We start from the raw sequence: 13,309 nt of genomic DNA on the forward strand, positions 1-13,309 counted from the left end.
CAACCGGCTTTCAATAATTTATCATTTTCTTTGCAGCATTCTTCGTTTTCGCAATTCTTTTTCAGTTGCAGAACCGGACCATTTTTCAGTCTGAAAGTTTAATCATTTCTTTTACTAGGTAACCGCGAATTATTTTAAACAATTCGTCTAAACAGCATTATACGGAACTCTCGCTATCATTTACTTGTCTATTAAGAAAACGTAAGTAAATGGCCCAGGTTTCCTTATTTCTATCGCATTACTTTGCGCGTTGAATGTATTGTTTAATCTATTCTATTTGTTAATACGCTATTGAAACGACGTGCAAGTTTATTTTTGTTCGAACAAAATTATGTTACTTGTTACGTTTTGTATCCTTTGTTCTCCTTTTATTTTCGTTAAACCGATCCAATTTACAACAGAACGATTACAATTCAGTGAGCGAGAAAAAAGTAAAAATTGTTTAACGATTGAGCTTCTTTTATTGTATCAATTTGCAAACATGTTTACTTGCAAAGAAGAGCTTTATAGCATTCATTGAAATCTCAGAATTCATGGTATTTTTTACTATAAATGGAACAGGAAATATTCATTAAAATATTGATGACAGTTTGTCGTTAAAATTTTACTCTAAAATATATAGAACAATTTTTTATACATAATTGTACTAAAATTGGTACGAATGTAATTCTAATTTTTGAAGCGGCTCGAAAGAATTTTCTGTTAATGATATATTTTTGGTGATAATTTATTTATATTTGTGCAAAGTTAATATCGATATTTATAGCGAATCATACAAAATTCTAACATATCCGTTTTTTCTCCATACTTTATATGTAGAATTAACGTGCGTTAATGTATTACGTACATACTGTTATGAAGCAATAATATGGTTAATTATTTATAATTTATAATTTATTACATTGCGTTTATACACCAATTAATTATATCCAACTATAACAAATTTCGTACTATTTAATAATAATTTCATATAATTATAAAAATATGGAACTGAAATGTAGAATCTAATAAACAGGATACTTCGTTTCGCATTCAATCAAATAATTTTTGGCTAAAAATAAGTACGTATGAATACTTCTTGTAGCCACTGTATGTATGTACATAAATTACGATGAGCGGGTGAACAGGTGGTGCTATCGTGTAGAGAACATTATTTCAACGATGTACTTTGAACTTAGTGTTCTAACAATTTGTTAAAATTTATTCATAAAAAGGTACCCCCCCCCCTACGAACGTGCATATACGTAATTTATTCCGAGATCATGCCATTTTTCGTAACGAACCGAATAGGAAAGTAGCAAGAATTTCGCCTTTTGCAAATTAGCAAGAACATAACGTGATCAGCGTAACATTTCGAAACGCTAACATGTGATGTCGAAACAAGACAGTATGTAACTGTGAACCGTCCCGCAAAATTTTTATTTGGCTATCGAGATTTCTACTACATATTTCCGATATACGCATCTTTCGTTAAAGCCTCTTAATTTTCTTTGAAAATGGTAAATAATTTCATTACTGAAACAGATGATACATAATTTTATTAATATCTATTACTCACCAAATGTAATGTTAATCATGTCCTATTTTTCTATTTCGTGCTAGACTCTAAATGTTTACTTGTGTTTTACCGACAAACTTATAATGAGTAACATGACACAAGTTTGGTAATATCGCTTGCGATATTTGTATGACAATCAATTTTATAAAGGTACCTTATATAACCTTGTTTTCAGCATGCTGTCTATATTGTTTCTTGTCCTGTGATGACAGAGAAATAGCACAATGAAAATAAGTCGGCAAATTTCAAACGTAATCGAACAAAAGTTTTATTAAATCAAACAAATATTTATTACGAATGTGAATGACTTTCTGTACATTTGTTGGTTACGTTACGAATGCGCATTTTTATCGACATACATATCTGCATTGATGCAGATATAAATGCAGAGAAAACATTAGTTGTCCTTTTTCATTAGAAAAAGTCGAGATGAACGCGTGTAAGACTAAACCGGTGTATAATAATGTGCAACTATTTGGTGATAATCTAACGACTCCGTATTTATAAAAGCGAGTCTCGTATCTATTTGTTTGGAAAGATCGGGAAAGATAAGAGAAGACTTATCGTCGCCATGACGTTCAAAATCGAATTGGACGCTTACGATAATTACCTTATTTCCGAGATTTCCGAGGTATTACATGTATTTAAGAGTGTTCCATATCATCGTCTCTCCGAATATTCTTTTTCGTTCTTCTTTTATTTTGTCCCTTGAAAATATTCATCGTTTCCTTGATAGTTTAGAGAAGAAAGGAAATATCAAGAATAATTTATAACATGATATTATTTGCTCAAAAAAAAGCGCAATAGAAAATGGAGAAAAACAGGCCACGTGAAGTATAGCAGACAAAAACAACTATACTTATGTCCTCTACGCATATATTTCTCTTTTCGTCGAACTATATTCCCGTTAAAAGTATTTCAACAAAGTATTTTAGTCAGTGTACTTAATCGCAAAGATGAAATACACAGGTACGAATGGAAAGTGTAGTAATACTGTACATTCATATAATGGTGCAACATAAAAGAAATGAATATCCCTAGATTTAGCGATAAACGATATATCAATCGATACTAGCGACTATTAAAAGCTGCTTCGTTACTAGTGTGTAAATTTTTTCAAAGTTTATCATCACATATGTACATGTATAATAATCTTTACATTTCATTTCTCTCATTTATTTACGATCCAATGAATTTCGCGAATCAACATCGTTTCTGTTTAATCATTGGAGTATTAAAAATTTTTTTTGTAGTATTATTTTCTAGGGTTCAAAAATTTATTCTATTAATGCAAATCAGCTTATGTTCCAATTACCGGTATAAAAACGGCCTAGGAACGACAAAAACGGGTACAATTATGAACTATTTTCATTATTTACATCCTTTTTATTAAAACAAAAATGTTTCCAAAGTAGGACGTAACGTCATTGTCACCGTTTGATGGAAAATCCCTGAGAAGTGTTTCTTAAAAGCTTTTCGATAATGGATAAAAAAGAAATAAGCAAGGTACATATAATCAAGAAACTTGATATGAGATTTAATAATTATTCCTCCTTTTCTTCGATTAATTTTAAATTTTCTTTTCTTTTTTTAGTTAGACATAAACAGTGATATTAATAAGAGATTCTAGTCTTGCTCGCTCTTGAAAACAAAGTAAAAGGAGACTTTCATTCAGTGGGACACCAAAAAGATGTTCTTGAGAAAAAAAATATTACGTTCGTAAATCGAAATTTACCGCGCTTGGAAGTTATGAAACATAGGTTATAGTATAACGAACCGTAGATTGTAATCGTGGGATGTCGTAAATGGTAAATCAAGAGTATTTACTTACGTTGAAAAAAAAATGAAAAATTGACAAAAAATATGTATAAAACCGCGGTAAATTTAAAATAAGGTGAATAAGATTTAAACAGGCAGATTAGTTTTAAGAGATCACAAGAGATTTCTATTTAGAGAAATACTCTTAAGAGAAACTGTCGAATCGAAGAGACGAGAGATGTGATTTATCGATTAGAGACAATTCTAAAATGGAATCGAGAGAGAGAGAGATGAAATGGTACGAAGCTTTGTTGTAGCCTTGCTACGTTTCAAGCAACTCCATGAATGACGAATTAGAAATCGAAGCCTAAAAAGACGCGTTTTCACCGATACAACGCGATCAATTATGTGCGTATATTATTTAGGTTACCTTTAGATTACAGACAATCATTTCATCGACAGCTTAAGCGAGTTAACCTTGCGTATATAGCTACACGTTAAAATCATCGACATTTAATTCATATTTATGAATATATGTTTGTCATCATCATCATTGTTGTATTTCGATTTTTCTTAATTTATATTAATTTTGTCTAATTCGTTTTTCTAGTGTAGTATTATTTTCAAATATATCACATATATTTCAAAATGTCCTCAGAATAATTCAGTCCTATGTCAGGAGAACATCAAAATCATTAAAGAAGGATCTGAAGGTCTAAGAATGGAAAGTTACAAAAAAAACATTTAACCATTGTTTGACTAATATGTGTAAGCACATAAATTTGAAAGAAATATTTCAAGTTAAGTAAATGATAAGTACACTGATAAAGTGGTCTCAAGTTGCTTCAATTCAAGTAGCTTTATTATAGTATATATCTCTAATAATAATTCTTTAGTATATATAATAACAATTCTCTAAGAATTCAATATATATATTGTACTAACAATATAAAGTCACGATATAAGGTTAGTAACTTAGTATAACTTAAATGAGGCATGACAGTATAAGTGTGATGTAATAATATTTTATCATTTTCATCATTTCTTACATAAAGAAATAAATGTATTGATGGAAACTATCATCGATGATTTAAACGCGTGACTAGATAGAGTGCCGAAAAATCGATGAAAGCATCGTCGAAATTATCGAAAATATTGTGAAATGATCGTCGGTGACTTGAAGGTAACTTAAAATATTATTCGATGCAGAAATACTCGAGGATAATCGGTTAACGATTTAAAAAAGAAAGGAGAAAACGAGGAGAAATACCGATTGTGAAACGGTATTTGAAAGTGTGTGCGCGTCTGTGACCACTGTACCTACACCGTTAGGCCTTACTTTAGAAAAATCATAAAGAATCGATACTATTTAAATATTTTTTCCAAATGGGTAGCATTCATTGTAACTTGGCGTCATTTGAGCAACAATCAGAACGTAAAATAACAAGGAAGATTTTGCTTTGCCAACATCGAGGGAAAAATATCAAAGAAACGTATATTTGCTCTGTGTGTTTCAATACAAAGTAAGGTATTAAAAGAATGGCAAGGGACACGATTCGACTTAATCCATCATAAATTTCAATTCTTCCCAAACTGTTGAACCGTCCTTACGATCTTCATCACAACGCATTGTCCCGCGATTTGTTTCCTTCTGTGATTTTACACTCTTTATTGTGACTATATATCAAGTGCCAATATAGCAGGGAACAATAATAATCAAAAGAAGAAAACGGCGAACGTCTTTTCTACTTGTCGTGACTTTTATTTACGATCGACGTAAATCGTGTGATATCTTGGAATTTCGAAAAGACATCAAACTAGCGTAAATAGTTCATTTTAGGAGGTTAGGTATCTCGAAATGCACAAGCAATAATAATGACAGGAAACATGTAATTCTCTAAAATTCAAGATCAGTTTTACTTGAAAGAAATATATTTATTGTTTCATTGATTAATAATATAATAGTATTAGTTACATAATTAATTAATTGAACATGAAAAATCAATAATTTCTTAATAATAACTTTCTATATTTATCTGATATTCTGTAAATGTCTTAACATTTATGAACAGCTGTGTATGTACTCAATTTTAATATAGTAATATTATACGTTTGCTATGATAATGATGCTTATTTCCAACGAATAAATTCTCGTCTTCTTGGAAGAGTGTGAAATTTGTTTCAACGAAAACTGTATCTCAGTTGAACTATCGATTTTTAAATACAATCACACGCGAGATCAAACTAGAACATAATAGAAAAATCATCAGAAGTGCCGTAATATCGACTGAATGCATTATTTTTTTAACTAAAAAGACGCTCTTTCTATGAAGCATACAGTTGACGTATCGAAGGTGTCGATGAAAAATTTGACATTTTTAATTTTTTTACCTATGTGTCATTATCAAACTACGTAACAATTAAAAGACTATAAGTAGATAGCGGATTTTTACGTAAATTCACAATTTTGGGGATATAACTAAAAAATTAGAATCTCGGTAAAAGATTATTTTACCTACCAAGTATCATAGAAAGTATTATACTTTGGATATTTTACATATTTTTTCATATCACGTTTATTCTGTGCAATTTTGCACTTACAAATTTCCTATAAACACAAAAAAATCCGCAGTCTAGCTATGAAAAAACATCTCTTACAATAAGAACTTATCATTGAATTTACAATTATATTTTTCCATAGTCGTGGAGGTAATAATTCATCTCCAAAATTTGAGACTGAGTGAGAGCAGATTAATAATAAACTGCGAATATAAATATTTTTTTAGACTTTCCTGCTTGACAGCATTTCTCTGATGAAGAGGTGAAAACCACAGTTCGATTAGTAGAATCGTGTCCCTTGTTCAATTTCATAGCTCTCGACAAGGAGGGCAATCTTTTTCCCTGATAACTATTACAGTTACAGTTTCATTCTATGTATTCTACGAGTTGTTTTTTCGAATTCGAAGATCCTTGATGTTTGTTTCGTGATTTTACCGAATATATTCGTTTTCGAAAACTAACGAATCAAAGAAGACTTTCAGTATCATTGGAGATAACGTTAAATATCTATACGTAACTAACGACTAACGATTGTACAGGGTACTTGATACTTGTTTAAAATTTCATTTTGTTCGCTTGTTCGGAACTCTAAAGTCTAAGGATTCCAATCATCGCTTTAATATCGATTATACTGATCGCGATTAGAGGTAAATAGAATAAAAATAATCATTCGTTTAACTGCCTGACTTTTATATTTCAACGAATCCCAATGTGTTTGAAAAGGAAAAAGAAGATATGATACTTCAAAAGACTATTACGACGACAGGTTATCTTTATTTCTTTATTCGCTCTTTTCTTTCAAATATTATTCTGAAGTCAGAAATTATTTGAAAATATTAAAGACACGAAAAATGATCTCTTTATCTTGATTATCACTGAAGAATATTGATCTACGTTCTATAGTTTTTTCTAACATATTTTAAACGCTTATTCAAATTTTAATTAAGATAAGTATTTTTTTCTAAAATTCTCTTTTTCGTATTGTTCGTGTATTAATACATGGTTGAGGGGTTCAAGGTTCGTGAATGATCACAGGAATACAAATAAACATGATTCCCGCTTAAATTATTTAGTTATCACAATTTAATTGGAATTTATTCGCTAATTGTGTCAAGTTTCCCTTAACGCGTTGACTGCCACGCGTGTTTTCAAAGAAATCTCCGACAGATAGCAGTGCACGCGTGCAGCAGTACCAAGCGTTCTCTGCTAGATGTTCCCATCGATATTTTAATAATGCGAGTCGCTCATGTGGTGATCTCAAGAATGATCTTTCGTTTCGTTTGTTCGCAACATTAAAACCACTAGCTGTTGTTGAATATAATGAAGGAAAGTGTGGTATAGATTATTCCAACCAAATGGTGCCACCACAATTAGAAAAGGAATCAAACGGTACGGAAAACTTGGCGTTCCAACTCCATCTGGGAATTTTTGTTGTAAACGCTTTGACGGTTTACAAAATTGCAGCAAGCAAGAATATAAATATTAGAATATTTCGACAATTATTAGTTGCAAGATTATTAGGGTTGTCTGAAAATACAAAAAATCCTCGTCTTTGACGAAGTCGGCATAATATCGCTGTTCGGAAAAATGATTCCGGAAGAAGCATTAGACGCGCATGCTAACTATGTTATGCAAATAAAAGACGTCGTATGGACCGAACAAAGGCACAAAAGAATTTGAAGAAAACAACAACTTATTGCCCAAATTGTCCCGACCAACCTCAGTTATGTATAGAATGTTTTAAAGTTTTACATTCTAAATAATTTTTTTAATAAACCATTTTCGAATTACTTTCATAACAATTCAACAGTTTTATTATTATGGAATATCTTTTGAAATACCTACGACGATTCTTCGCAAGTAGTCAAATAAGCGACACTCGAATATGGATTACGCGGCCCGACCAGAAACTTTGCTGACATCCGAATACAGGTGTCGTGGCAGTCAACGTGTTAATTCATACGATTCTCTTTGAAAATTATTATATTCCTGTAACATATGCTGTTTCCGTGTACACCGATGAACGAAAATATTGACAGCAAAGATCAGATTTTATGCTGTAGAATTCCATGTAAATTTGTAAAACGTAAATTTTACTAGTATAAACTTTAAATACATATGTATATGGTAATTCAATATCATTAAAATACATCTTGTAAAAGATAACCAAATGTTCAAATACGATTTTGACATTTTAACGGCAATGTACATTTCATTAAGAAAAGGAAAGTTTCATTGAAGTAACAAGTAATAAATAAATATTATTTTATCCACGATTTACGAGTATTATAGGATTCAACTGCTCTGGCTTTTCTTGGTTGATCGAACCATTTATGATTATTCCATATTATATTTATAACACTGATCCTCCACTCATCAAATCAATATACAGTGGAACTCCATTTATTCGCACTTGGAGAACAAACAGCAGTTTATATGTATAATTGAAGTTGACGTAATACCAAGAGCTCACCAACTACTTGTTATTTTCCGTTCACATAACAGGAGCTCACGTTCGACTAAGTAAATTCAAGCAGCTAAAGTCCAGTTAATGAGTCGCATTAATTAAAATCTCTTTGAGATAAATGAAGTTCTACCGTATAATGATCGATCTAAACGTTCAAGTAATGGAACTGTAATTAATCATCGCGAAGGGTAAGCTGCGAGTGTGATTCCAAGATACGTCTCGATAGAAGAAATATTGTATTTCATGTTTCCTCCTTCCCTTCTTCCTCTCTCGCGATACGAGAAAGCTACGCGTTTATATCGTATAAACATACATACAGGGTGTTCCACCAGTGAAGCTATGCTCGCAGGTTCTGGGACGGCCTGTATAAGCAGGAGTTCATTTGACGAATTGGATTATTTCCTTCCAATCGGCTCGATTCGTTTATCCACGGGCATTTTTGCGATCTATAACGATGTTTGTGATACTAGATAATTTGTAATCTTATTATAATCAAACTAACCATCAGTTGTAAGCTTTTCTCCCTTCGCTTTCTTGCAAACTAGTCGAACGACAAATCGTGTACGAGGTTAGTTAACGTTTTACCGCGTGTATCTCGATTACGATGTATAATGACCGTCAATATACATACACAGTATCGCGTGTGTAAATCGCGGAAATACGAACGATCAATGTGATTCGATCGCACGGTAGCGATTAAAATTCAGGTACCGTAATCGCGTTACGTTCTTTGTTTGAAGTGGTTGCAAGTAGCTTGCACGAACCTATTGCGAGGTTTCATATGTACGTAAGACGGAGAACGGGGAGAAGGTGTTCTTAAAAGTATTAAAAATCGGGGAAAGATAAAGTTAAAACGTGGGATAAGTGAATGGACAGTTTTGACGAAGGAACGAAGGAAAACGAAATAGAAGAACGACGGGAAACCAAAAACAGAAAATAGAGGAACAAAAAAAAAATCTTAGCTTATAAACATAGAGGACTGCAGAGAGTATTTTTTCTAGGAATGTTAGTGGACCAGCCAAACAAAAAAGAAAAATAAATAAAAAAAAAAAAATAACAATTGAGGAGGACGATTGCGAGGGAGTAACACATACTGAGATATTTATTGAAGCGGGTAAGGGCGAAAGCATAAATGTGTTTCATAAGGTATGATGTATCTGAGAGAACAAAAAAAAGTGTTTAATATCTATCCAAAGGATATAAAAAAATGCGAACGTAATTTCTATAAACTAACTCTAAAGTGACACGAGCATTCTCTGGTTTAAAGTTTATAAATCATTAAGAGACAAATATCAGATATTTTTTAATGGCGGTACAATTAATTGCTAGAAAAAAGATAATGAAAAAAAAGTAAAATAAAACGAAAACGAACGAACTGCGTAACTTATTGGAAAACGCGTGTAATTCTCCCGGGCCATTCGAACATGGAGCAAATCTTTTGCAAATTAAAAACTGATTCGATAAAAGGAAGAGCAAGCAAATAAAGTAAACTAATAATAGTAGAGATTAGGTAAGGGCATCGATAAGCTCGTATTTCTTGTTTCGATTAAACCGTATTTCCTATCTTTCATTTGCCGCATATGCCATACCTTGTAGGACACTCTGTACTCGTTACTATGCCGGTGTAGTGTCCTGGAAGGATGTCATACGTAGCAAACAATTTTCTTCTAACCTCTTTGATCACTTCTTCTATTGTGCAAATCTATTTCGTCAATTTTGTATCTTCTTATCGCTTCTTTATTTCTACCACTTCTCCTTTTTTCCGCTGTAGCGTTTAAGTTTACTCTTCACAACATTTCCTCCTTTTATCGCCTCTATCGTATTCAACGTTGCAATTAGACTGCGAATTTTCATACGTCCGTATGGCAAGTTAGTTAGTTGACAGTTCATAAAATTCAGAAAATCTTTTAAAATGTGTCTGAGAAACGCATATTTCAAACGTCCCAACAACCCAACATCGAACAGACACGCTTATTTATAGTCACTTAACTTGCTTGTCTCTGCCGGATACGTTATCGTTACGATACAAATTACACTACGGTGTAACAATATCCCAATAGAAACAATTCTTCGCTTACAGTTCCTTTCATCAAGATTTTGTTCGTTCTACTTATAGAAATACAAATTTCTATAAATATTCGCAGTCCGATTGCAACAAACTTTCCTTATGACGCATGCGGTCGTTTCTAAAAATGCAATAGAATAAATGGTCATGGATTAGGAGAACATTGTGAGTTATATGATAGTCTTCCAAAGTACCACACTTGCATAGCGCTGGACTCGCGCGCACACACGTCTGCCTGTAACGTGTGTGTGTCTGTGTGTGTGTGCGTGCGAGCGAATGAACGAAGAATAAAATAACAAAAAAATTAAAAAGCAAAAAAACAAATCAACGGCTAGAACTAGCGAACTGCACGAAAGGAATTTCTCACCGACATCTCGGGCGAGGGTGGGGACAGGGGCGGGAACGGGGGTTTGCGTGATATCGGCCGATATTCGAAAGAGATTGATGAGAAAGGAGCGATCATACAACGCGAAAACGATTGTCTAGTATTTAAAGAAAAAGGAGAAGACGAGGAAGAAGATGTAAGATAAAAAAAAAGAAGATTCTCGATATCTGTAGTTCGTAATGTGTCTTAAGTTTTCCTTCCGAAGCTAGTAAGAAAGCCGAAAGAAAGAAAGACGTAAACCTCTTTTAAGAATGTAAAAAAAAAAGCAAGAAAATTCCTTTACGGATGTCGCGTATAGTAGAAGAAAAAAAGAAACGAAGTGAAAGAAAGAAAGAGCGTTAGGGGAAATATGTGGGGGAAAAAGCGATGCGATAATTAAAGAAGAAAAAAAAACAATAATATTATAAGCAACAAAAAGTGCTTTTATGAAATACAATATTATTTATACCATCCTGATGATATATAAATATATATCTATATATATATCTATATACACTATATGTATTCGAATTAGATTTATAAGATTATAAGAGATAAGATATGAATTCATGTACCGCGTAATAATACAAGGGTATAATAAATATCATATATGTATACATATAAACACATACATACGTGTACATGTAATGCACTAAGTGTAGGGGTATTACGAATAAACGAATAAATATGTATATGTATATGTATATGTATATAGTTCATACATACGTATGTATTTATTTGTTTATTTGTATGAAAACTATCATATATAGATACATACACACAAGTGCGCGCGCGTACACGCATGCACGCAACGGCACGCACGCACCCACGCCGCAAAAAACACCATTAAGAAGAAAATCTCAGATTACAACCAATATAATAATACTAATATTGTAATAATGCGTAGTATTATGTTATAATTAGTACTGTATTAAATAATAAAGGTTGTCCTACATGTGAACATACCAGTTATTTATTCATAACCCTGTCTGGAGATATCTATAATTACCTACGATATAATTTGAAATTTAATTAAGCTTTAATTTGAATTCTTACACATCGAAAAGAAACGCCTGAAAGACAAAGAATTAACACTTTTCTTCGAGGATACCATGACGATGAAACGTTATGAATAAAATCACTCAGTTACACAAATTATTATACAGAAAATTATGAATTGTATGTAAAGTTGTACGATTATTGTAAACTTGCACATTCGATTGAATAAAACGACCTTATTTTGCAAATGGACAAAATGTTTAATCACTAGTTAATTTAAAATCCTCCCATTATCTATATCCTTAAATACTTTCCAACTCTCATTAGTTTAAGGAATAAGTTATCAAAAATGACGAAAGAGTTTGAGAAAGGGTTTGGTAAGTATTAAAAGAATAAAATAGTATAAGTGTCACGTCCCGCGCTCCGCACTATCCGTAGCGCGAAAGTAAAATTGATAATTTCTTTCAAATCAAGGTAATTTAAAACGTTTATTTGAAATCATGTTTACAGTATTTGAAATGAAAAGTGTAAAGCTGTTAAAAGCTATATCTTGCGAAAACTTATCTAACTATATTTTTATAACGATAGTAAGACAATTTAAATTGTAAACAAAGTCGGCAGTTTGAACAAACATTGGGGATCTTCCCAAACATTTTCAAAAGAAAGACCCCGACGTTTCTTCATTTCCGACAGATATAAATAAATGTAGCGACTCAGAGAAATCAATAATTAATTACCCTTCGTCAACCGAATAAGAGTTGAAGAGTTAGTTATCATTTTGTCAATCGAAGAATCATCATTTTGTCAAGCAAAGAATTACCATTTTGTCAACCGAAAAATTTTATATCCGTCAGTCTGTCAGTCAATTGTCAATATCGAAATCGAGGAAGGTTTGAATAAATCATTACATATTGTTAATTTACTTTGGAACAACTTTAATCCTCTCCCGTGCCAGTGTTCCCGCACATAGCAGGTTAGTCGAAAGTGGAACTTATTGCCAGTTACATTAAATGTCAGTTAACGCTACCTTCTCGTCGTCAACTAAATAGAACGTAACAATAAGACGTAACTGAAACTCTTCGAAATTCTCAGAAAGGTTGAGGATTCCTGATGTTGCACCAAAAGCAATCCTGTAACACATAGAAGATAATATTAGTTTAACCTGTCTTATAATATAATAAATTAAATCTAAGAATATTATAACCTTTTCTGAATAATATTAATAAAAAATAAATTTATTTGATTCCACAGAAATTACTGAAATTATTTAACAAGTATCACGTTAGTGGTTTTATTTACTGAACAGAATTTGCAAACGTTTATTTATCTCTTTCGATGTTTAAATGGAATATAGGAACAAAGTTCAGGATCTAATTAAGATGATATACGATTGCAAAAGAAACAGTGAAAAAATGGAACTAATTTATATATCTTTCTTCGTCGCACAGTATACCCTAATCTTGTCAGGATTGCATGATCACACATTTCCCCTCTTATCTAACCTATGCTCGTTTCTCCCACCAAGAGCGCTGGAGACGA

The 13,309-nt window shown here is 32.1% G+C and overlaps 1 long non-coding RNA gene across 1 annotated transcript; it reads right to left on the bottom strand.

Annotated features, from left to right (window-relative positions):
* Window positions 1-12,239: 12,239 nt before the first annotated feature.
* LOC125386578 lies at window positions 12,240-13,255 on the bottom strand. The gene is made up of 2 exons (XR_007226872.1): window positions 12,975-13,255; window positions 12,240-12,900 (listed from the first exon to the last, which is right to left on the bottom strand). It is a non-coding gene; the product is annotated as an uncharacterized LOC125386578 (long non-coding RNA).
* Between the last annotated feature and the right edge of the window lie 54 nt (window positions 13,256-13,309).

Source organism: Bombus terrestris, chromosome 16, assembly GCF_910591885.1.
Source record: "Bombus terrestris chromosome 16, iyBomTerr1.2, whole genome shotgun sequence".
NCBI classification, from domain to species: Eukaryota; Metazoa; Arthropoda; class Insecta; order Hymenoptera; family Apidae; genus Bombus; species Bombus terrestris.